The 26,340-nt window shown below is 42.3% G+C and overlaps 2 protein-coding genes and 1 pseudogene across 6 annotated transcripts in view; 2 read left to right on the forward strand and 1 right to left on the reverse strand.

Annotated features, from left to right (window-relative positions):
- Positions 1–26,340, forward strand: part of LOC125880644 (stonustoxin subunit beta-like) — a 242,658-nt gene that overhangs the window by 140,768 nt on the left and 75,550 nt on the right. The window contains exon 7 of the mRNA XM_049563299.1: positions 10,504–10,579. The gene's annotated coding sequence lies outside the window, so the exon portion shown is untranslated. The remainder of the gene's footprint in view (positions 1–10,503; positions 10,580–26,340) is intronic.
- The window catches only part of LOC125880642 (neoverrucotoxin subunit alpha-like), a 244,586-nt gene that overhangs the window by 111,383 nt on the left and 106,863 nt on the right, over positions 1–26,340 (forward strand). The gene's annotated exons all lie outside the window — the stretch shown is intronic.
- Positions 1–26,340, reverse strand: part of LOC125880705 (retinal rod rhodopsin-sensitive cGMP 3',5'-cyclic phosphodiesterase subunit gamma-like) — a 78,898-nt pseudogene that overhangs the window by 38,816 nt on the left and 13,742 nt on the right.

Raw genomic sequence — 26,340 nt, forward strand, 5'->3', positions numbered from 1 at the left:
GAACAAAAGCTGAACTAATTCAAGACATCCATTTACACAATCTCACACAACTCATACAGTGTAACCCAGATTTAATTTATCCAGTTTTATGCTCGAGACTTAACAAACAAGAAAAAACTGAGCTGATCTGTGCTCTCTTCAAAGCCTGACTCTAAAACCAAGGTTTTCTTTGTAGTGTTTATCCAGTCCTGAGCACACGACTGGATAAGTGAGGTTGGGATTATTCTGCACGAGTTGTGGGACAGTTTGTAAACAGATGTTTTGATATTAGTTTTGTTGATGTTACATATGTTCCCTCAATCAATCAACAAATCAATATGTTTGCTGTTTTCTGTGGAGTCTTGTGAGAAAAACTAAGTTTTCTTCACAAATTCAAGGTCACACAGCACAACTAAGTGATTTACAAATGTTAATTTTGTGGGTGAAGCATTCCTTTAAAATGTATGTATGTGGAAGGGAAGTATTTTTCTGATTTTAACAGATGACTGATATTTTCCACTTTCTACAGGTCTGACATTGTGGGATGAGAAAACTCTACAAGACAACACAGTTGAAAAATCCAACCATAGCAGTGCATTTAATATTTCTGCATCTGACTCCATTGACGAAAAGTCCTCCCTGCTGGATGTTAGCGCTTCTCTGAAGCTCAGTTTCTGCTGTGGACTGATTGAAGTCGGAGGATCTGCCAAGTATCTGAATGATGAGAAGAAATTCAAGAATCAGAGCAGAGTGACGTGTCAGTACAAAGCCAACACCAACTTCAAAGAGTTGTCATTGATTAACATCATGACCATAGACAACACACCCAGGGTACCGTGGACGTCATATGTGGAAGTCCATGACCAAACGTGGACATGTGACGAGGTCAGAGTGAGGATGTGTTGCCCATTGACAGCAGTACATTGCTTAGCTTCTGTGGTGGTACTCCAGCCTGCTTCACCAAACTGGGGGTGTGCCAACCTCCATCTACTGTAGGTGACAGATTGGCGATGGAAAAGTTCCTCCCACAGCTCCACTTTTATTCCTTTAAACACCTCACAGAACTCAGTTGACTCTGTGTTTGATTCACGTGGTCTGCTGTAGTTTTCACTCTGTGAGAATATCTCACACTGGCATGACGCAAAGTGACACCTTGCAGCGTTGGCACCAGCCGTAATCTGTCTCCAATGTTTCCATCACGTGGCGTCGTTGGGTGCAGCGTTCTGCATATGACCCTTAGTAATCCTCAGGTCAAAGAATAACTGTGTGGCTGGAGCTGCCCACCGTGTAATCACTATTACCAGACTACTGCTGACTAAGTGAGGAGAGATCAGGGTCACCGTCACCTCAGAAAGTGTGAGATGTTCAGACGCCAGGCTGGGTTCACCTCAGCTGACTGAAAGACGTCATTCGAATGACAGATCTGAACGTGCTGCTTCTTTTCTGACGTGATCCATCAGGGTGTTACCTCAGGTCTGTGAGAGGCCTCATTCATCCAGCAGAATCTCATTAATGTATACATTTGATTTTTATAAATACTGAATTGCAAACTGCACATTCAGTCAGTCAGTGTTGAACTTGTTCACAGGTATTACTTCTGTTACTACTGGGTTCAAAACTTTGATCTCTTAAAGGCAGCAAATTCTTGAATGATTCTGTCTTCAGTCAAGTATCCTGTTTGCAAATCATTTCAGTATTATGGTTATTATTATTTTAGTACATAGAGTCTGACACACTTCAGACTGTTCCTGAAAACAAGCTGGTCGGGCTTGCTGGATAAATCCTCCCGATGATGAAATGAACATGTTAAGAGGATCAGATGCAACATTTTATCCTCATGAGAGCACACACACAGTTTGATGTCTATCTGGCGCTCCCTACCGGCCAACACAGAAACAGTTCTCCATGTTCTTGTCAGAACCTGCAGTATCATATTTGATTCTCACGTTTTCTAAATGATATCATGGTACAATAAATACACCATTTATAGCTTCAATACAGCAAATAAAATAACTGTAAATAAATACAATTTTAATCTGAACATAACTTTCTCAAATTTGGCAAGATGAGGAGCTCGGTGAGTGTGTGTCGCAACAATGAGGCAGCCATGTTGAATTTGATAAATTAGAGAGTCCTACTTCCTGCACTGTGCTGATGGTCCAGTTGAGGGCGGGGTTGGTCAGGTAATTATTGGTGTTGTTGATGACGTCTCAGAAACTCATGTTATCAAATACAAATGAAGCTCAGTTGAAGTTCATTCAGGATGCTTCTCTCCCTCTCAGCTGAAGTCAGTTTAACAGGCTTTATTGGTAGGACATTAATATGTGTTGCCCAAACACAAAAACAATTCAAATGCAGTGAATGAAAAGTGATAACACATGTAACATTAGTCAACACAGCAAAATAGCTCAATACATTGGTGAGCAAAATACAAAACTATATGTACAGTATGTACGTTTATGAGTATACGCATCTCATATGTGTTTACCTATAAACATGTTTTATGTTTGTGTGTGAAAACAAACAAACAAATATGATGTAGAGGAGTAAATCAAAAAAGAATACTGTGAGCTGTAAGAAGGAGATGAGCTGCTGCTTTTATGTGTTGCTGTTGTTTGTGTGTGTGTGTGTGTGTGTGTGTGTGTGTGTGTGGTTTTATGTAATACATGTAATCCATACATACAATATACATGAAGCCTTTGATGTTTGGAAGTTAAAAGTTGAAGAGGAAATCCTGAAGTTGGAAAAAGCCTCAATTTTTCACTCTCGTCGTGCGGACGGGTTCATTTTGGCAATTTTGAAAGAACACACCTTCCAAATGAACATTTTCTTTAAAACTCATTTCACTAGCAAGAACCACGCCACAACAATATGTCATTTAAGGGTTTAATGAAATACAGGAGTTATTGAATGTTGAGAATAGATGAATGGATGTGGGTGAGGTAGAGGGAAGATGTCATCTGTTAGGCTGGTCTGGGAGGATGTATTGAAGACCGGGCAGAGGGAGACTCAGTGTGGGGGTTCCGTGTCAGGCGTATATATCCACCCGAGCTGATCACTGGCCCCCAAAAGAGTCAGATTTAAATTGAACTGATCTGAACATGAGCTCGGCGGAGATCGTCAAGATTGTTGTTTATGTAGGAGCGATATGCTTGGGATGACCAGCGGCCTAGGACCTGAATGGTTTGGTCTGAGATGCCTAGTCTGGCTGCTGTGGATGCTGCGCCGATGCGGAAGGAGTGGCTAGAATAGAGTTCTGGAGATACGCCTGAAATGTGTAGGACTTGGTGTAAGTGTTTCTGGAACCAGAATCGATTGGCCATTTTCCTGTTTTGGTGAGAAAGAGTGGGTGTTGAGGTGATGCCTTAGCAGCATACCTGGAACTGATGTACTTGGTCAGTGGCTCGTATGGGTTGAGGTAGGTTTCGAGGCAGAATAAGTAGATAGGGAAAGAAACTCCCAACTGATCTGTTTTGCTCCATCGGAGCGTGAATATGAGTGAGTCAGCAGTGTAGATGGTTATGTCAGATAGACTGGGGTGATGAGAAGGATTAGCAGGATTCAGAGCACCTCAGGAATCCGAAAAAAGCCAGCAGAAATGTGGATTCTAGGGTTAGGTCAACCATAGGGCGGGTGCACATTACACCAGTTTTAAAGTCGCTGCATTGGCTCCCCGTGTGTTTCAGGATCGATTTTAAGGTTCTGTTATTAGTTTTTAAATGTCTTAACGGCCTTGGACCATCTTTTTTATCTTACCTGCTTTTATCATATCAACCCTCGTGGATCCTGAGGTCCTCCGGCACCAGCCTTTTAATAACCGGCCTTTTAATTGTTCCAAAAGTGAGAACAAAACACGGGGAGGCTGCATTCAGCCATTATGGCCAACACTTATGGAACAGCCTGCCGGAGAACATCAGGGGTCCGTTTCACAAAGCAGGTTCAACAAACTCTGAGTCTAATCCTGAACTCTGAGTTGATCTACTCTGAGATAGGAAACTCTGAGTTTACAGTTCCAGAACAGCTGATTTGAATCAGTTTAATCAACTCGGAGTAGTTTCACCTGGAGTTAAGCGCGTGCACCACAACTATAAAAAGCCAGCATCAATGGAGCCCCGATTCGACAGTCACCATGGCAACGGGGAAGAGGAGGGCTGCGTTTTTCACCCCACTAGAATTAGAAATCTTAATGCGCTCATACGGAGAGTTTGCACACGTTTTCAAAAAGAAGTGCAACACCGCTGCAGCTGCAAAAGAGAGGGAGACGCCGTGGGAGAACATTGCTGCTCAAGTCAATGATTAAGTTTAAATGTAGTCCTTTGCAATCACAATAATATTACAGGGGAAACTGCTTGAATGGTAGCCTATTAATTTATTTCATTTAGGTGCAATCCCGCGGGGGAGAAGCGCACTTGGCAGCAGTTTAGGATGAAATATAAAAGCATTGTTCAAACAGGTAAGACCTCGGCATAATCTCATGGGGGTGCCTCATTTTGATCATGTTTTACATTGTAAAGTAAATATTAAGTGGCTGTTTGACTGTGCAGTTGTTTTATCCCCAACATAATGCTGTTTTCACACACATAAATGTCTTCTCATCTATATCGTGTTCTGTTAAATAATTAAGTCTGTTTAAACTAACACAGACTTCTACTCAGCCAACAGAAAGAAGGCAGATGCCGTAAAACGAGCACACTTTTCTGACCGCCCTGCATACAGGCTTACTTACAAGCCTTACTCAAGTGCTCAGCGTCTCCGACATTGTACAAAAAACTTCCATTCGCAAAGAAACACAGGGCAACACACAATATCTGCTGGGATGTGAGAGCATGACTATGATTGGTAATGTTGCAAATGTAAGGACGGATTAGGTTGTGTATGTAGATGATGGAGTGTGACGTGAAACGGTACCGCTCAAAAAGATAATTGTGTGGAAATGCTAGAACATCTATGCGCGGTCTGATAACCATCTCCCGAGGAATATTTAATTCTCTGCGCAGTAATGCTGCACCTTCATCCACGGGATCGTTATCAAAAGGACATGCCATGTTAGTGAAAAAAGTCGCCACATACTGTGCCTGATGGACTTCTAATATACTGACTCTGATTTTCTTAATGATTTTTTTAATGACAGACGGCAGAACCAGGCTACGCCAAAACTCGCCTGCTGACTGAATGAATGAGGAAATCAAATGGAGTGTGTGGCTCTGAAAGAGGGCGGAGACAGAGAGAAACTCGAGGTTCATTGAGAAAAACCTGGTCCCGACCAGGTTAGGTTCATAGAGTCTGTCACTACGGTAACTGACCGAGAGCTTAAGTTACCTCTCTCTCTGAAACAGGCTAGAGTTACCCCTCTTTCTCTGGTTTGAGTTACCTCCCTTTTTGAAACGGAAAACTCAGAGTTTCCCTCATTTCAGGGTTAACAGACTCTGAGTTTTCACTAAACCTGCTTTGTGAAACGGACCCCTGGTCTGCAGAGACTGTTGATGTTTTTAAAAGGAGGCTCAAGACTCACCTTTTTAATCTGGCTTTTAACTGATCTCTTTTACTCTTTGAATTCTTCTATTATATGTTCTTTTTACCTTCTAATGCTTTTAAATGATTTATTTTTAAATCTTTATGCATTTTATTATTATTAAGTTTCTAAATCTTCATTTATTTATTTATTATTATTAATATTATTTTAAACTTTAAATCTTTAATTTTTTTTATAAATCCTTACACTTTTATGCATTTTATCATTATTTTATCTCAAACTTGTTTTATCTTATCATATTGCCTTTTAGTTTTTAGTTTTTAGCTCCAATGTTTCCTCATGGGGGGCCTCCACACTGAGAGGTGTGCCCGGTCTGCCCGCAGGGACGTCGTCCTGGACATCCCTCAGGCCCAGAGTATTGGGGGGCTCTGCACCATGTGTGGAGCCTATCTCGGTTTGTCTGGGTCGGGGTGGTCTCTGTGCCTGTGGCCGTAGGCTGTGACACCTCTCAGTGTGGATGGCTCCCCATAGGTGGCTCTTTCCTCACCTGGTTCCTCAGTGCCCAGCCATGTTATTGACTATATTGACTCTGTGTGTGTGTGTGTGTGTGTTTATGTGTGTGTTTATATGTGAGGGTGGGAGGGGCAGGTTTTCAAAATGTAGTATTTTTTTTTATTTTTTTTATTATTTTTTATTCTGTGAAGCACTTTGTGCTACATTTTTAATGTATGAAAAGTGCTATACAAGTAACGTTTGATTTAATTTGATTTGATAGGAGATATGTAGCCTGAACGAAGGGTGCGAATGCAGAGGCTGACAAGGTCTGACGTGAGTGGCAAGTGCCTAGCTGAGAGAGCTGGCTCCTGTTTATGCAGGCCTTTTATTAACATAGTAACATGAGAATGGGAGGTTGAAGGACAATGGAAGTCAGTGACGAGTTTGATGAAGAAGTTGATTCCTGCTAAGTAGGACTGGATGGTGGAGGACCGTATTTTTTGGATGGTATGAGCATGGGTGATGAAATTTAAGTTTGAGTTTAAGTTTATTTCCTTTATTAATCCCCCTGAGGGGAAATTCAATGTTTTCACTCTTGCTTGTCAGTTACACACAGGTCTGAAAGACACACACATGCACAAACAGGACCTATACATGCACAAAGTGGAGAGATGTCAGAGTGAGGGGGCTGCCCTTTGGTCAGGCGCCCCGAGTGGTTGGGGGGTTCGGTGCCTTGCTCAGGGGCACCTCGGCAGTGCCCAGGAGGTGAACTGGCACCTCTCCAGCCACCAGTTCACGCTCCATATTTTTGGTCCGGACGGGGACTCGAACAGGTGACCGGTTCCCAACCCAAGTCCCTGTGGACTGAGCTACTGCAGATGGACATGATGCCCAGAGAGGGAAAAGGCAGCTGGTAGGTGGAGTGAAATGCCTTGAAGCGATTCCAGCCAGTTAGGTAGGCCGAGAGTGTTCTTGGGGCAAGACTGTTAAGGATGGCTTCTTGAAGCATGAGAGAGGTTTGACAGCTGTGGAGCTAGTTGAATATTGTGGCTGAAAACGGTGGGATAGGTGTTGGGTGAAGATACAATTCTCGGGCCAACTGTCTGAATTTCTGGAACGAGAAGTGAGACAATGAGTCAGTGATGCTGTTGTGATGACCGGGAACGTGGGCTGCCCGGAGGATGAACTGGTGTTGAGCTGAGAATAAGGTGAGTCTGCGCAGGAACTGCATGATGGCGAAAGAATGAGATCGACCTTTGTTCAGGATCTCTACAACTGCAGTGTTATCGGAGTGGATAAGTATGGACTTCCTAGACCATTCGTGCCCCCAAAGAATGGCAGCTATTATGATGGGATACAGCTCGTGAAGCGCAGAGGAAGGAGAGCGGGACTCTGAGTCGAGGGATTCGAACTCTGGGCGCCAAGCGGAAGCGAACCGTCTCCCTCCATAGTAGCCGCCAAGACCTGTGGAGGAAGCCGCGTCTGTAAAAAGTTGAATGTCCTCAGGCTGGGTGATGAAGTCGTTGTAGAGGAAGGAAATGCCATTCCAAGAAGATAGGGAATGTAGCCACATGCGCAATTCCATTTTGCAGGCATCGTCCAGAATGACCCTATTGTGGAGAGAGCGAATGGCAGCAGCCTTAGACAAAAGGATGGACAAGAAGATTTAGCATGAGGGATTATGCGGATGGCATAATTGAGATGGCCAAGGAGGGCTTACAGCTGGCGTTTGGTGCATCTGTCTGCTAGGGGATAGTTTGACAGAAGCAGAGAGATGCGCTGTATTTTCTCCAAGGGCAGAGATGCTTGGAAGGAAATTGAGTCCAGGGTGATGCCAAGGAACTCAATGGAAGTGCCAGGTCCTGATGTTTTCTCCTTTGAAAGAGGGACGCTGAGTTCAGAGAAGTGTTAGTGAGCGTATTGAGCCCATGGCGAGGAGGTGAGGATGGTGGAGTAACAACAAGAAAATCATCGAGAAGATGGAGAATGCAAGGGAGCCTGTGGTTGTTAGTGAGGATCCAGCATAGGGCTTCTGAAAGAGAATCGAAGATCTTAGGACTGCTTTTGCAGCCAGAGGTAAGGCGCACAGAAAAATAATATGCCCCCTTCCAGCAAACGCCGAAAAAACGCCAGAAGTCAGGATGAATGGGCAAAACTTTGAGTGTGCTGGTGATGTCTGCTTTAGAAAGCCAAGCTCCACGTCCTGCTAGCCGAATGAGGGTGATGGCATGGTCGATGGTTGCGTATTGCATAGAGAAATCTGGACTGGGAATGACGCTGTTGATGCTTGGAATGTGAGTCTTGTGGGGAAGACAGGTCCATAATTAGCCTCTTTTTCCAGAGTATTTGCGAGTGGCAACACCTATTGGGCTGATGCAGAACAGTGGAAAAGGAGCAATATCGAACGGGCCTATCATGAATCCTTCTTTGACCTCTGTAGCCAACGGGGTGTCGACAGCGTGAGGTTCTCCAAGAGCAGACTGGAGGTTGTGACAGACGTGGGAAATGTCAGGGAGAACTGCCATACCGCGGTGAAAACCATGTGTGAAGCCATCTATGAGAAAATGAACAAGCTGTCTATCAGGATGGTTTTGTAGAGCAGTGGCAAGGACATTTACCTGAACGGGGGTGCTGAGGTGCTGTACAACTTGGTCTGCAACGGTGTTTGAGTGGGTGGAACATGTCAGGAGGTATCCACATGAATGCCAGAACCAAAGGTTTTCCAGCAGAACAATGCACTGGAACAACATAATCAAAGATGGTTTGAATGTTTTGGCTGATCCAAGTGGATTTGTCATATTCTGTTGAAACAGTAACACTGCGCCTGTAAGGTCAGAGGAGGTGAACACTGTGGGTTTCATCAGGTGGATATTTTGTCCCTGTATGAAAAAATCACACTTTAAACAGCACATAATGTCACATCACTCCCATCCTTTCATTTCTGTCATGGTTTATTTATTTGTTGAATTCATTCTTCATTCAACAAGAGAATGGGAAAGTTGAGGAATGGTCTAAAAACACCTGTTTGGAGCATTCAACAGGTAAACAGGTGAATTGGTAACAGATTAAAGTATCATGATTGGGTATTAAGGAGCATCCTGGAAACGCTCAGTACCTGACCCAAAGTGGTGTGACCAGTCCATCATGGACATCGTGTGCTCCGGGACCATCCAGATTGTTACCAGCTCAAAGTTCAAAGCCAGCATCTGTGATGGAGTGGAGGTGCATCATGGGTATCTTCACATCTGTGAAGGCTCCATAAATGCTGAAAGTTACATACAGGTTTTGGGGCAACATATGCTGCCATCCAGACAACGTCTTTTTCAGGGACGTCCCTGCTTATTCCAGCGAGCCAGTGAGACACACTGTGCACATGTTTCAACAGCGTGGCTTCGTAGTGACAGAGTGCAGGTACCAGACTGACCTGCCTGCAGTCCACACCTGTCTCCCACTGAACATGAGTGGATCATGATGAAGCACAAAATACAACAACATCAACCCCGGACTGTTGAGACACTGAAGGCGTAGCTCAAGCAAGAACAGGAAAAAAAAAGTACTTTCAAAACTTCAGCTATTAGTGTCCTTGTACAATGTCCAAATGCACATCCAACTCCTGCGGCAAGACATCTTTCAGCAGTTAGAAACTATAAAAATACTGGAAACACTTCAAGTTTTTGCTCCCCCTGCAGATGAACCCAGGAACCTGTATGTAGGAGTGTCAGAAATCTCAGAAATGGTCAAAAATCATACTGATTTAATTTTCATCAAATATATAATGGAATAACATTAAATATATGGTATGAACAATATGAAATATTCCTTTTTTTATATTTTGTAAAAAAAAAACAAGTAAATTTATTATCTTTGCATCACAACCTTTACCATAACACAGTTCAACCATTTGGTTGAGTGTGGCTTTAGACAGTGAAAAATCATACTTTTGATTGTTTTTAAATGTCTAACAGGATGTGATAAGTGACAACATTTTATATCCAAAAGGTCAAAGGTCAGCTTGACTGTGACATCATCATGTTTTAACGTCATATCTCAGGAGCAGAAGGGGAGACATTTGGCCAGATACTGAATTGGTGACTCTAATCTTGAAACTGTGCTGATCGTATAGATCTTCTGTGTTGCAGGTTGAAGCGTCCATGTTTTCACTGACACGGACCTGTTTGTACCCAGTGGTTCAGTAGTTCAGGCTGTACACAGCAAGTTTGTTGAAGGATGTATTTTCTTTTCCTTTGTATTTAAGGACTTATAAAACACATGGATTATGCGGATTCACATTTTTATTTTAATGAATGTTGTGTTGTTTTGGGATGCCTGGGTTGCAGTCTCAGGATAGTTAAATATGTGTCCCATAAAGTCTGTCAGACGCGAGTTAAGGAAGCACTCTGCCTGTTGCCTGTCTCATTATCTCCCTGTTCTACTGGCCTCAGGTCAGGGCCCTGTCACATTGACAAATGGTTGTTGTCAGGCGTGTTGAGACGTGTCATGGGAGGAGTCAATAGAAGAGAGTATCTGACAGTATAAGTCACCTTTCAACATCACAGATCATCGGACTGGAAGCTCCAGCTGCAAGTCAACAAGACTCTCACACAACTCAGCTGATCTGCACAACTTGACCAGGTGAGGACAAACTGGGGGGCAGAGACAGAGGGAGACAAAGACAGATGTGTATTTAGACTTTAACTGAACTGAGGTGCAGTGGTTAGCATTGTCACCTCACAGCAAGAGGGTTCCAAGGAGGTTGGCATCAGCAGACCTCAGAGTGCCGGAGGGAGTGTGCTGGTGGAGGGGCTCAGACAGGTAGAGGGGGGCCAGGTTGTGGAGATCTTTGAAAGTGATGATATGGAGTTTGAAGTGGATACGCTGGGGAATGGGGAGCCAGTGGAGGTTATGAAGGACGGGGGTGATGTGGTCACAGGTCCAGGAGTGTGTGAGAAGACAAGCAGCTGAGTTCTGTATATATTGAAGTTTCTTGAGTGTTTTGGATGATAAGCTGTAGAGGTAGCTATTGCAGTAGTCGAGTCTGGAAATGATGAATGTGTGGATTAGAGTCTGTGAAGCCAAAAAGGAGAGGGATGGATGGGTGATGTTCCTGAGATAAAGGAAGGCTGTTTTAGTGATATGTTTGATGTGTTGGTCAAAAAGAGAGGGTTTGATCAAAGATGACACCAAGGTTATGGACATGGGGGGAGCAGAGCACAGTGGAGCCATCGACGGAGAGGGAGAAGTTATGGGTGGGTTTGATGAGACTTCTGATTTGTCACAGTTAAGTTTTAGGAAGTTGGTTTGCAGCCAGGATTTTATTTCGGTGATGCAGCTGGTGATGGTACAGTGAGTGGCAGGAGTGATGGCTTTGGTGGAGATGTGGAGCTGAATGTCATCTGCAAAGCAGTGAAACTGAAGTCCATAACGGCAGATTATGTGACCAAGGCAGAGAATGTACAGGATGAAGAGGAGGGGGCCGAGAACTGAACCTTGGGGAACACCTTGGCAGAGGGGAGCAGTGGGGGATTTGCAATTGTTTATGCTGATGAACAGGTGTCTGTTGGAGAGGTAGGAACTGAGCCAGGAGAGAGCAGTGCGGGTGATGTTAAAAGTGGTTTCAAGGCGGGAGAGAAGGAAGGAATGGTTGATGGTGTTGAATGCTGCACTCAGGTCGAGTAGTATGAGTATGTTGAGCCAGTAGATAGGGAGGAGTTTATTATTGTTGTGATGAGCGGTGATAAAGTGGGAAGGCAGGCCTTGATAAGATGGGATGGGATAGGGTCCAGGGTGCAAGTGGCAGCTTTCATTCCCACCACAAGAACAGGTAAGTCTGTGAGGGAGATTGGGGTGAACTGAGAGAGAGATAGGCGGGTCAAAAAGGAGGTGTGAATAGTTGTCTGTCTCTATGTGTCAGCCCTGTGATAGTCTGGTGACCTGTCCAGGGTGAACTCTGCCTCTCACCCAACGTTTGCTGGGATAGGCTAAGCAGTTACGGAAAATGAATGAATGAATGAACTCTGTAAAACTATCAGCATCAGACTGGTGTCTACAGAGAAATACTGCATTTCTAAGACTCTGATCTTTGTCGTCCTCTCTGGAGGACAGTTGACTCCGTGTTATAAACTCTCAACACATATGACAGAAGGGTGTAAATTAAGTACTGAGTGTTGTGTGGTTACTTTTCCCTACAGGTTGGAGAAATGGCCTCAGACATGACAATTGCTTCTCTGGGTCGACCCTTTGGCCTAGGAATGCTCTATGATGCTCGCAGAGATGCACTGATCCCAGGTCAGTCTTGACTTAGACTATATATTTACCTGTCACAGCTCTGCTTACAGGAACTTTGAAATCATTTCATGAAGCACAAACATAATGTTAACCTCTTCAACATTCGTACTCAATATAAAAAGAATTGGGAGATGCTTTGTAGTTCCATTTATCAGTTGATCTTTGGAAGACAGGATATTCATGTGGTATCAGTTGTTATACAACAGTTAATTCCAGCCCTGCAATCTGATTGGTCGAGACAGTAAAACCGTGATGATATTGGAGTACAACATCACGGTTATTTCACTGTGTATGTATCACTCCGCCTCACAGCTGACTGCAATCAACAATCAAATCAAAACTGACGGTCAGTGTCAGTTAGGTCAGCAGTTGCGTTGTAGGCTAATTAATTCATCCACTGTCAAACAGCCAAAAATATGGATTTATTTCCTAAAATGAGTTTTGAATTGAACTATGAATGGTCATCAGAGGAAGATGAGGGAGAGGAGAAGCTGAATCCATCTGAGCACACATCCAGGTTTGTCAGTGTTTCATCAGCGGAGCTCAATGACTTGGAGAAAAGCAACATACTGTCAGATCAGAAGGCAGAGTCGGCTGTGCCTGTGAAGCCACAGTCCACCATGCAGTCACCAGAGACTTATTTCACCGGCTGCACAATTAATGGAAACGTGCAGATAAATGTGCATAAAGAGTAAGTGCCTGGTGCACCATGTCTGCGTTACATAGCAACGGTGACAGCGGAGTCCTGAGGGAACTATTGTCCTCTATATTGTCCTGATTTTTCAACATTTCTTAATCAGCCTTGCTTATTTAACTGTTGAACTGTTGTATAAAAGCAATATCACACTCGAGCTCGTCGACCGAATCACAGCCGTGACGATATCACAGTAAAACATCACTCCCTCTCGTGTGATATTACTTAATATATCATCTTGCAATAAATAAAAAAAATTTAATTGTCTGTGTAGGTTGTGAGGGGCGTGGCCATTGCAAAATGAAAAATTTTCAGCCTTTATTATAGCGCCCCCTTCTGGCTGGATGGCATCATGGGTATTTGCCAAAACATTTCTCAAGAAACTCATTGACCAGTCAACCGAGTGCAAGCAGCAGTGGTGGGCAGGGCGGAGGCCAGATCCAGAATTTCTCAATAAGGAAGAGGAAATAGAGCCCCCCTTTTCAGAGTTTTTTTTTGCACTTTTTATTGGAGAAAACCATGTTTGACAAAATATTAATCATAGGAGAGTATTTATTTTACATACTTTAAAGGAATACTTACACTACACAACAATCATTTGTAAATCAGTTAGTCACACTGTGTGACCTTGAATTCATGAAGAACACCTGGTTTTTCTCACATGCCTCCATCGAAAACAGTGAACGTAGTGATTTATTAGTTAATTTGGATCAATGTTGAACAAAAGCAGAACTAATTCAAGACATCCATTTACACAATCTCACACAACTCATACAGTGTAACCCAAATTTAATTTATCCAGTTTTATGCTCGAGACTTAACAAACAAGAAAAAACTGAGCTGATCTGTGCTCTCTTCAAAACCTGACTCTAAAACCAAGGTTTTCTTTGTAGTGTTTATCCAGTCCTGAGCACACGACTGGATAAGTGAGGTTGGGATTATTCTGCACGAGTTGTGGGACAGTTTGTAAACGGATGTTTTGATATTAGTTTTGTTGATGTTACAAATGTTCCCTCAATCAATCAACAACTTTTGCTGTTTTCTGTGGAGCCTTGTGAGAAAAAGTTTTCTTTACAAATTCAAGGTCACACAGCACAACTAAGTGATTTACAAATGTTAATTTTGTGGGTGAAGTATTCCTTTAAAATGTATGTATGTGGAGGGAAAGTATTTTTCTGATTTTAACGGATGACTGATATTTTTCACTTTCTACAGGTCTGACATTGTGGGATGAGAAAACTCTACAAGAGAACACAGTTGAAAAATCCAACCAAAGCAGTGCATTTAATATTTCTGCATCTGACTCCATTCACAACAAGTCCTCTCTGCTGGATGTTAACGCTTCTCTGAAGCTCAGTTTCTGCTGTGGACTGATTGAAGTCAGAGGATCTGCCAAGTATCTGAATGATGAGAAGAAATTCAAGAATCAGAGCAGAGTGACGTGTCAGTACAAAGCCACCACCAACTTCAAAGAGTTGTCATTGATTAACATCATGACCATGGACACCAAACAGACAGATGTCATTACGAAGAGCGGCGCAACACACGTGGTCACCGGGATCCAGTACGGGGCAAATGCTTTCTTTGTGTTTGATAGTGAGAAGTTAGAAGCCAGCAAAGTTCAGAACGTCCAGGACAACATGCAGGCTGTGATAAAGAAGATCCCCACATTTGATATCGAGGGAAAAGCTGAAATAAAGCTGAATGATGAAGAAAAAGACCTGACCAACAAATTCTCCTGCAAATTCTTCGGAGACTTCATTCTTGAAAGTAACCCTACAACATTTGAAGAGGCGGTGAAGGTCTACGCTCAACTTCCACAGCTACTGATAGAAAAAGGAGAGGATATTGGTCCGCTGATGGTCTGGCTGATGCCACTGACGAATCTGGACACTGAAGCTGCTGAGTTGTCGAGAGATATCAGCAACGCACTCGTGAGGAGGGTGCAGGATGCTCTGGAAGATTTAAGCGAAACAGGAATCAGATGCAATGATTCTCTGGAAGACAGAGTGGTAGAAAATTTCCCAGTCATTCGAGAAGAATTAAGCCAGTTCCAAAAATTGTGCAGTGACTTTGCAACTAACTTCCGACAGACCTTGGCGAAGAAACTTCCCTCCATCCGTGATGGTGAAGCAGATGAGAGCTCAGTAGAAGAACTCTTTGAAGACCGAGACAAGTCGCCATTCAGTCGTGAAAAACTGAACAAGTGGCTGGATGACAAAGAGAGAGAAATCAACGTCATCAGATCCTGTGTAGATACCATGGAGGGAATAAAGATCGTCCAAAATCAGTCAGAGCTGGACAGAGAGGTTCTTGCTCCAGACGTAGAGAATGCTCTGTGCTTTGTTTTCACCTCCATGGAAAGAGGTGATACCTACCTGGATCTGATGGCCACCTACTTAAAGTCACCTACATCAGGAAGTACCAATGAAGAGCCATGGTACTTCTCAGAAGAGATTTACAGCAACATGAGAAACAAAGCCAAAGCTTTCCGTGACTTTGCCAAAGCACAGAAGAACAACAACAGGTTGCGTATTCTCATAGCAACCATAGCAAATGAGAAATACAACATCAGTGAAGACTTTACAAAGCTTGACCCCCCTGATGTGGAGACCATCACTAACAGAGAAGATTTGATCTGGTGTAAGTCTTTTTTTCATGCTTTTATTTTAAGGCCTTAAATATGCTGTACTAATAACTGTCTTCCAGAAACCTGTTTGACCTTCAGGATGACTAAATTTAATTTGGTCTCTCCTTCAGATGCCACTGATCTCACCCTGGACCCAAACACTGCAAACGGCTCCCTCACTCTGTCTGAGGGAGACAAGAAGGCAACACATGGAAAATGGCAGTCATATCCTGCTCACCCAGAGAGGTTCGATTCACATCCTCAGGTGTTGTGCAAAGAGAGCTTAACTGGCCGCCATTACTGGGAGGTAGAGTGGAGTACTGGCTCCACAGAATCTGTTTATGCTGCTGTTGCATACAAGGGAATTGAAAGAAAAGGGGAAAGTTCATACAGCCAGTTTGGATATAATACCATGTCGTGGGCTGTTGGCCAGCACCACGGTTCATCTTATCACCTTGTGAGGGCATATCATAATGGTAAACAGTGGGAAACTGCTTTTCCCTCTGATGGCTGCGACAAAGTCGGGGTGTATCTGGACTGGCCTGCTGGCACTCTGTCCTACTACAGAGTCTCATCTAAAACTCTGCGTCACCTCTACACCTTTCGCACCAAATTCACTGCGCCTGTTTACCCAGGCTTCTGGGTTAAATACCACTGCAACTTCGTGTACCTGTGTCCAGTTCAGTAGAAGCCATGACAAACACTTGTTAGATTGCTGGTCTGTCAGTAGGGACACAGGTTCATATTCAAAGTTTAAGGGGCAACCTAACATCCTATTTTAGCCTATACATCCCTCAAAAATCAAAAAAATGCATTCAAACCCAGAGGGACCAGGAAAATCGATGATGTCATAAAGTGACTTTAAACTTCATTTTCTATTTTTAAGTTCATGTTGATTCGATGCACAGCCTTCTTCTCAAACAGCTCCGTGCTTCACTTTCAGTTTTGCTTGGTACATCACACAATATGTTTTAATTGTTTTCATTTCTATTGTAATTCCTGATACTTAAAGATACAGAGCTTATATTGAATCACAGTTACTTTGTGAACACAAATATGTTGACGTAGAAACTCACAGCTCATGTAAAAGGAAAATGATTGACTTGTTTTGTTGAATTTATCATGTTGATTATGTTGGGACATAAGGTAGATAACACACCTGTTCTTTGATTTAGGATTTGTTCCTTTTCTTCTTAATGCCTAATATTTAAAGGGTTATCTTTTCTGGTTTGTGTTTTTCTGAGTCTTTACTTTAACCCTGACCTCAGGTTCGGTTTAAGACTTTACTGTTTGATGAGAGAGTTGCTGTTAACTCCATTTTGTTAGATGATAAGTACATTGCTGATGTTTTTAAAGCTGTAGAAATCTGATTTGTCATGTGTTAGTTCATGTTGACTCAATGCACAGCCTTCTTCTTACACTGTTTTGTTGCTTCACAGCTTCACAATCAGTTTAAACTTTAGTTGCTTGGTAGGTCACAGATATTTTTTGTTGTAACTTTATAATCTAACTCTTGGCTAGATAGAGCCTTTATTGATACTCAGCTGCTTTGTCTCTTGAAATATAAACTCATAGCTCATGTGTAAAAATTGCAGATCTTGTTTTGTTGAGAGAGTCTCTGTTAACATCATTTAGTTGCAAACATTTCTGATGTGATGTCAGATTCCTGTAACACTGCAACACCTGTTGGATATGTTCACTGTCTTCTGAAGCAGAATATTCAATAAAGTGGAGACCTGACTTCACCACTGTGTGCTACTTTGTGTTTTCCTGCAGATTACAAAAGGTGACTTTACCAAAGGTTGTAAGCTTCATCATTTCTGACACATCAGCATCTTTGAATGCAAAGAACTCAACGAGAGAACAAGAACCTTTAGAGAACATTATTCCGTCTTCACAGTATCATAAGGACACTGTGTTCCACTCTGAACATTGATGCTAGTTAGCCCAGCTTGCTAATGTTAGCACTGATTCTCACTAAGTGCTTTTTGTTCATGTTATCTCAACACCAGCTGAGTCAACGGCATCTTCTGAACACACAATGTTGTGTTCTTCACACATTATGCATGTTTCCCATGGGATCAGATGCCACACAGGACAAACTTTTGTCAGACGTTCTTGTAGCTTTAATTTCATTGTTAACAAAATTACAGCAGGTCAAACGTCCTTTTAGAGAACAGCTCATGCACTTTCCACAGTTTGTTGCAGTTTTTAAAACCAAAATCATCAAAAACTATCAATCAAATCAATCAAAAATCATGAAAAAGGATCAAGACCTTTCAAAGTGTATTACATCAGACAGATAATCATTCATTTAAGTCCAAATCTCTGCTGGTCCCAATCTTCTCTGGCAATTCTGTCGCCCCCTTTTGGTCAGTGGCAGAAAAATTGTGGGGACATGTGTCAATGGCTGAACTGAAAATATTCACCTAGTTTAGTGATGTTTGGACAAACTGTCATTGATTTATGGTCAGATTTTTCCAAGGTCAGGGATTTGGAACGGTTTGGAAGCGTCGGCGCCCCCTAGTGGTTGATTTGAATTAATCTTTCAGGGCATGTTTCAGGTGCATATGTGAGCATGTCCCTCAAATTCATTGGTCAACATCTTTAAAACACTATGAGATATCAATAAGCTTTATGCATCTTTTGATAAGCTTGGTTCAATGATGATCCAGGAGGAGATGGCAAAAATGTGTTTTTCAAAAACTTCATTGAGCTGGAGCTGTGATTCCAATTTCAAGTCAACCTGACTTTGAGGGATGTGGCCTCTTTGAAATTTAATTTTTGGGCCTTAGTTACAGCGCCACCACCAGGCCAACCGGGGCCTCATAACTCACTACAAAAGTTATGATTAATAAGATCAGCAATGAAACCTTGGCGTTGTCTCGGCAGTATTGATGAGGTCAGCTCAAAGTTTTGTTTAAGCATATTTCAAGTATGTGGGGCTGAACCGTAACCTGAGTATTCCAGTGGTAACAATAAGCTAACGGTACGCTAATCCTCTTTTGTAGAGTGATTGGGAAATTAAACATGTGAAACACACCACCTGTTAAGTAAGGGCCGCACTGCCCGCGAAAGTGCTGTGATGCGCAGCGCACCGAAATTCTCGCGCGCGCCGGAGCATTTCCGTTCACACCAGACGCGCATTTCTCCACGCTGGTCGACAAGCACTTCTGCTCCCAGCTGTTTTCTCCGTCACATTTGGGGCTGTTTTTCCATCATGGGTAAGTAAATAACCTCATAAAATTATAACACCATGTTTTCCTAACAACTGTACATGTATGTGCACTTCTTAGTAATCCACAGTAGGCTGGTAGGCTACATACACACACAGAGGCTACATACACACACAGAGGCTGCATACACACACAGAGGCTACGCAGACACACACACACTCACACACAGACAAGGAGTGTATGTTACCAGCGTTGTGTAGTTTGGTCTGTATATATTCTTAATCTATGCATATTTCAAACTATAGCCTACTACAAAAAATCTTCAGTGGGACATTTGGACACTAGAAAATGCACTGAAGTTGTGTTAGACCTATTGATTTAAGTAAACGGAGAAAACATGTCTCTCATTGTTTAATAGCAGCAAAACAATAAGGCTTCATTCATCAAAGACAGAAACTCGATCTCTCTCCTTCTCTCCCTCTTTTTTCTCTGGCTCAGGTGTGTGGATATACAGTGAATGTCTATACTCATGAGAAATGGCTTCACAACTAAACATTTCCTGCAATTAAACTGGTCAACTGGTCAACAGCGCGTAATGACCGCTCCTCGTCGGTTAAACTGCACGTCTTTCATGTTTGTCTCACTGACATGTGGAGAGCCTACAGACATGTACCCATTAGCTATGAGCCGTTCCGCCACTGACTGCTCTTGTCCTGTCCTCTCCCTCTTCTTTCTCTCCTGTCCTCTCTGACTATCACTAAACTCTGAGCTTAATCATTAGCTTTTAGCTTAGCAGCACTTGTAATTGAGCAGGCTTTTGAACAATGCAGGAGAAATGTTGCAGACAGCTTACATTATCAGCCTGGGCCTGGGGCTTGTTGTAACAATAAATGGGATGTGTTGTAACTTGTGTAAGTTAAACTGTGTCTGTGTGAGTGTACATCTTACCCTGCGATGTGGGCAGCCAGGTCCAGCCACACGCTGCTACTGCTGCCAAGTACTAACGGCTGCTAGCCCCGCCCGTTGGAAAGAGTGTGGGATATACCACTACTAGGAATGGGAGGGGGGGACTAAATCTTTAAAGATTTAAATAGCACATTATTGCGCGTGTAGCACCCGACCCATGTAGCTAGGTGGTTAATAACTGAATAACCCGTGTGGCAGTACTGTGAGCGGGGCCCTGGGTACGTTTATTTATGGCGGTCCGTATTAACCTGTTCACACAATAAGATTTCCAACTTACAAACAGCTCAATTATTAATTTGAAATATTTGGCGGTGCCTCCACTTAGTAGGACTAAATAATTTTAATCACTAGTTTTAACCCACTAAGAATTATTTATGCTTTTTAAATCACTATTCCCTTGTTTTACTCAAAACACACCTTAAACGTGCAATATGTAATTTTCTGCCGCTAGGGGTCTCAAAACAAAACAATAACAGAAGACGGAGTTGGATGACGTCACAAAGTAGCGTGGGATCATGGGAGTTGTAGTCATATAACAGATACAGATCTGACGTTCCTCACTCCGTGAATTTACCGGCATCAGCTCAGCATTATAGAAACCTATCGTCAGATGTTGTGGTTAGGCGGCCTCCACTGGCCGGAGAGCTGGTGCCCCGGCGGGCAGCAGTGCTTGCAATACACTGGTGGAAATGATTAATATTTCGATAACATCAGCCAGATGTTTGCTTACCTGTCTAGTAGAACACACGCGAGGTCGGCGTCGAATTGTAGTCCTAGATTTTCACGAAGCTCCCTCCATCTTGGAAAGGCCACACCAATATTTATCCTTGATTTAGCTCTCTTCTTATCCCAAATTCTTCTGGGATCGCTTAGTTGACCCGTATGTTTCCGTTTTACCGGCTTGTTTACCGGGACAGCTTCGGTGTCAGAAGGTGCAGCAACCGTCAATGCATAATCATGATCCATGACGAGTTAGCTTAGCCTAGCGACAGTAACGTTCATCCTCTGATGTCTCATCCGGTCTGCTTCTTCTTCTTCTCCTTCATTTAATGGCTATAACTGGAGTTACGCTGCCATTGACAAGCGACCTAATGACACGGACCGTAACTTTTATTAAAAATTCATATTTATCTGGGTTTGAAAAATTGTTGGAAACATTTCTGTTAATCAAAGTACACAACTAAACAAAATATATAATGTTGGTTTAGTCGTTTTTAGACATTTTTAATATTTAAATCAGTTATAAAATAAACAAATATGAAATTATACAAAACTTAAATGTGTTCCTTTTTCTGTTCTTTTCTCAACAGTTGTGACCTTTTGTTTATCTTATTTTTCAGTTACACCTAAAAGGCTCACACTCACCCACATTCACACTCACTCTGCAGCCCAAATAATTAGTGTAATGTCCTTTAAACAAAACAAAAAATGATTCGTTGCTTGGGAGCGGTGAGACCTAAAACAAGTGGTCGTTTCACTTGCTAGGCAAGCTGTAAAATAAAATGCACGTGCACTGTGTTTCTGTTACTCACAAATCCTGATGTGAACTTGGTAAAGGGGGAAAACCTGGCACAGTGTGACGAGAGGGAGACGAGGCGCGAGGCCACCGGCGGGCTGCCGACAACAGTCCTGGTACAGAGATGATGTCTAGTCTTGTCAAACGACAGAGGAGAGTCCAAGGAGCTTTTCCTGGTCCTCAGTCTAACGAATGTACATGACAGTTTTTCTCAGTCACATATCTCACACTGAAACTCATGTCGAGCTTCCAACTAATAAACATTTACACATATCAGCACACACAGGAACATTAGCGGCTACTACAGTGAGATATGAGCTAGTTTAGCTACCATGCTAACTCGCTAATCGCGATTAGCATCAATATTTTACATGCTACATATTGATGAAACAATACACAGATTACACAGATTACACAGAGGTTATTTACCTCCTGCAGTTGCAATATGTCCCTTACACTTGGGTAAACTCTGCATCCACCAGCGTAACGGACACACACAAATCTCCAGCAGCTACTTTCACGCAGCGTCTTTTGTTCTCACCTGAGGAGCCCATGGCTGTGATCTACGGGGTCTCCTCTACATCCCGCCCCTCGACCTATCAGATAGGCTGACGAGTGAATAACAACCAATACAGTTAACAACATGACATGACTGACAGCCTGATGCTCTCACAAACTAGGTTGTGAGCTGAACACGTTTCTCTTCTGTGCATCATAAACAAACTATTTAAACGTCAGTGAACTTTATACACCCACAGACAAAGATTTATTTATCTGCCTATAGCATTGTTGTTTTTAATTCACTTATGAACTGTAATTAAGACTCTTTAACCTAACTTATTTTAATGAAATGTCTTTTTCCACATATGAAATACTTCTATTTTAAACAGCTTTTAAAACATATTTATTAGTCTCAACTTAAATGTTTTAGACTGGCAGTGCTGGGCAAGCTACTTGCAAAGTGTGGTGAGCTAAGCTACTAGTTACTCTAATATTAAATGAAGCTTCACTACATCAAAGCTATCACCCTCACAAATGTAGCAAGCTAAGCTACAGCAAAATGAAAGTAACTAGTGCAACTACATCCGAGCTTTTTACGAAATTGAACCAACTTCGTGCCAAGTCAGTGTTATCTTACTGATCAATAAAACTGTCAGTCAAACAGATAGGCAGGTAAAAAAGTTAAGTTCAATTGTTTATTGAACAGTGAGCTGCACTAACTCCCAACACCACTCAAACCACAACAGCAAGAATGAAGACCTGCTTCAGACCGTCACAACATGGTCAAAAACGTACATGTGTGTATGTATGTGTATGTACACTGCAAAAACTCAAAATCTTACCAAGAATATTTATTTCTGTCAAAATAAATCTCATTACAATTGAAATAAGACTCATCACCTCAAAAGTAACTTGTTTTTAGACAATTTTCACTTGTTTCAGGAAAATTTTCACTTGAAATAAGTTGAAAAAAAATCTGTCCATGGAGCAAGTTTTTCTTATTGCAAGCAAAAAAAGACTTGCTCCATGGACAGATTTTCATACTTACTTCAAGTGAAAATTTGCTTGAAACAAGTATTTTTTAAGTGTAAAGAGATTTGTTTTGACTAGAAATGAGGCTAGTAAACACATTTTAGTAAACACATTTTATAGTGAGCAGCATACACATGTATGTCCCCTACAAATCCCAACCATGTTTACAAAGTTTGAATGAACAAGACAGACGCAAAGGAAACGGAGGCTGCGCATTGATCCTTTTGTCTCTGTCTGCAGGAACAAATATAAATCCCATTCATGATGGGGTCAAATGGACAATGTGCATTATTAACCACAAAACAAGCAAATACTTCATCTCAATGACATATAACACTCATTATGCTTCAGCTGAATCCTCTAAGCAAATGACCATGTTGAACTGAAATTAGTTTATCACGTTAAATGTCTGAAATTGCATGAAATTGTTCCAATGTGTTAAACCAATTTTTGCACATAATCACACAGCCTGATATGCCCTGGCAAACACAGTGGGACTGCTGTACAGACCGTTGGTCTTTCTTCCCCAAACCCTGGTTATTTTCTGAAAGCACAGAGCAAAGAAATGTCTTTTCATTTTCTCCCCTGGTCTGCTGTCAGCAGGAGCGGGGATTTCAGCACCACGGACAGTGCGTGTAAAAAGACTTGACAAGCGTCTCCTTTAAATGTGTTTGCTGCTAGAGAAATTATACATAATAAATGAAGACAGTGACATATTTTCAATAAAAAACTAGTTGAATGTTCATTTCAAGCTTTTGTACTACAACCAGTTTCAGAATTGTGCGAGTGCGGCCGGAGAGCGGGCGGCAGTGTTTGATGCAGGAAACTCGATATGGACTTGAAAATCAATTTCGGAGTGGGAGTCGTTCGGAACGGTGGGGTTTGGGAATGGAGGGCTGTCCCCCGTCAGCTTCATGTGGAAGTGACTCTGTGTGGTAGCGGTGACAGTTTTATTTCAGTCCATAACAGAAATCCCCGCCTCGTTTGAGCTTCAGAAATGATTTTGGAAATGTAGCTTGTGTGGACGCTACCGCGCTAAGTGATCAATAAAAGAGCTTAACTACTGAGAAGTTACTTGATTCAGAAAACACCAGGCTACTGAGAAATGTAGTTAAACTACAAACGTCCGCGACTGTAGTGACGCTACTGCCCAACACTGTAGACTGGGCTACACGCGATTATAATGAGCACTGCTTACATTGTGCTTTCAATAAATACTACTGCATTGTTCAAAAATTATTAATTCTGTCTCAAATTATTCCAGGGGGGACAGCTTTACTGGAGGGGGTCTTGACCCCCGTCCCCCCCGGGATTTCCGCCCCTGGCCGTGTTACTTACTGATCCATTAGAAAGAAAGCTAGCTGGACATGGGTTTTGAAGCCTCTTTGGTCACGGAGCTCCCTCCATCTCTTGAACGCCTGTCTGAGGTTTACTCTTGTTTTTCCTCTTCTTTTATCACTCTCCTTTTTGCTCTTCTTTGCCTCCTCACACAGAGGAGCTCCTTTTCTTTTGCTAGGCTGTTTTTCACTTGTCTCCAAACTTTGTCCGTCTGCCATTGTGCTCTTCTGTCTGTTGCCTCTTTAAAATGCAATTTTCATTAATAATCGGTTTGATAAAATAATAATTCAAAGAGTGTGCAACATTAAAAACCATGAAAACACCATAAAATACCTGCAGTATCATATTTGATTCTCACGTTTTCAAAATGATATCATGGTACAATAAATACACCATTTATAGCTTCAATACAGCAAATAAAATAACTGTAAATCAAATTTTAATCTGAACATAACTTTCTCAAATTTGGCAGGATGAGGAGCTCGGTGAGTGTGTGTCGTAACCAGTGTTGTGCTAGTTACTGAAAAATAGTAACTAGTTACCATTACTAGTTACTTCATTAAAAAGTAACTCAATTAGTAACTCAGTTACTTAAACCAAAAGGTAATGCGTTACCGAGAAAAGTAACTTTTTAGTTACCCTCCCAAAAAAAAAAAACTCGACTTAGGACTCTTATCTTGGCTCGCCATCACGCCATGACCTTGATGCACACGCACTAGTGTCAACCCCCTAATGGGTGACTGATATTTTCCACTTTCTACAGGTATGACATTGTGGGATGAGAAAACTCTACAAGAGAACACAGTTGAAAAATCCAACCGTAGCAGTGCATTTAATATTTCTGCATCTGACTCCATTGAAGACAAGTCCTCTCTGCTGGATGTTAGCGCTTCTCTGAAGCTCAGTTTCTGCAGTGGACTGATTGAAGTCGGAGGATCTGCCAAGTATCTGAATGATGAGAAGAAATTCAAGAATCAGAGCAGAGTGACGTGTCAGTACAAAGCTACCACCAACTTCAAAGAGTTGTCATTGATTAACATCATGACCATAGACAACACACCCGGGGTACCTTGGACGTCATATGTGGAAGTCCATGACCAAACGTGGTCATGTGACGAGGTCAGAGTGAGGATGTGTTGCCCATTGACAGCAGTACATTGCTTAGCTTCTGTGGTGGTACTCCAGCCTGCTTCACCAAACTGGGGGTATGCCAACCTCCATCTACTGTAGGTGACGCATTGGCGATGGAAAAGTTCCTCCCACAGCTCCACTTTTATTCCTTTAAACACCTCACAGAACTCAGTTGACTCTGTGTTTGATTCACGTGGTCTGCTGTAGTTTTCACTCTGTGAGAATATCACACACTGGCATGACGCAAAGTGACACCTTGCAGCGTTGGCACCAGCCGTAATCTGTCTCCAGTGTTTCCATCACGTGGCGTCGTTGGGTGCAGCGTTCTGCATATGACCCTTAGTAATCCTCAGGTCAAAGAATAACTGTGTGGCTGGAGCTGCCCACCGTGTAATCACTATTACCAGACTACTGCTGACTAAGTGAGGAGAGATCAGGGTCACCGTCACCTCAGAAAGTGTGAGATGTTCAGACGCCAGGCTGGGTTCACCTCAGCTGACTGAAAGACGTCATTCGAATGACAGATCTGAACGTGCTGCTTCTTTTCTGACGTGATCCATCAGGGTGTTACCTCAGGTCTGTGAGAGGCCTCATTCATCCAGCAGAATCTCATTAATGTATACATTTGATTTTTATAAATACTGAATTACAACTGCACATTCAGTCAGTCAGTGTTGAACTTGTTCACAGGTATTACTTCTGTTATTACTGGGTTCAAAACTTTGATCTCTTAAAGGCAGCAAATTCTTGAATGATTCTGTCTTCAGTCAAGTATCCTGTTTGCAAATCATTTCAGTATTATGATTATTATTATTTTAGTACATAGAGTCTGACACACTTCAGACTGTTCCTGAAAACAAGCTGGTCGGGCTCGCTGGATAAATCCTCCCGATGATGAAATGAACATGTTAAGAGGATCAGATGCAACATTTTATCCTCATGAGAGCACACACACAGTTTGATGTCTATCTGGCGCTCCCTACTGGCCAACAGAGAAACAGTTCTCCATGTTCTTGTCAGAACCTGCAGTATCATATTTGATTCTCACGTTTTCAAAATGATATCATGGTACAATAAATACACCATTTATAGCTTCAATACAGCAAATAAAATAACTGTAAATCA

This window comes from Epinephelus fuscoguttatus, linkage group LG20 (assembly GCF_011397635.1).
Source record: "Epinephelus fuscoguttatus linkage group LG20, E.fuscoguttatus.final_Chr_v1".
Classification (NCBI taxonomy): domain Eukaryota; kingdom Metazoa; phylum Chordata; class Actinopteri; order Perciformes; family Serranidae; genus Epinephelus; species Epinephelus fuscoguttatus.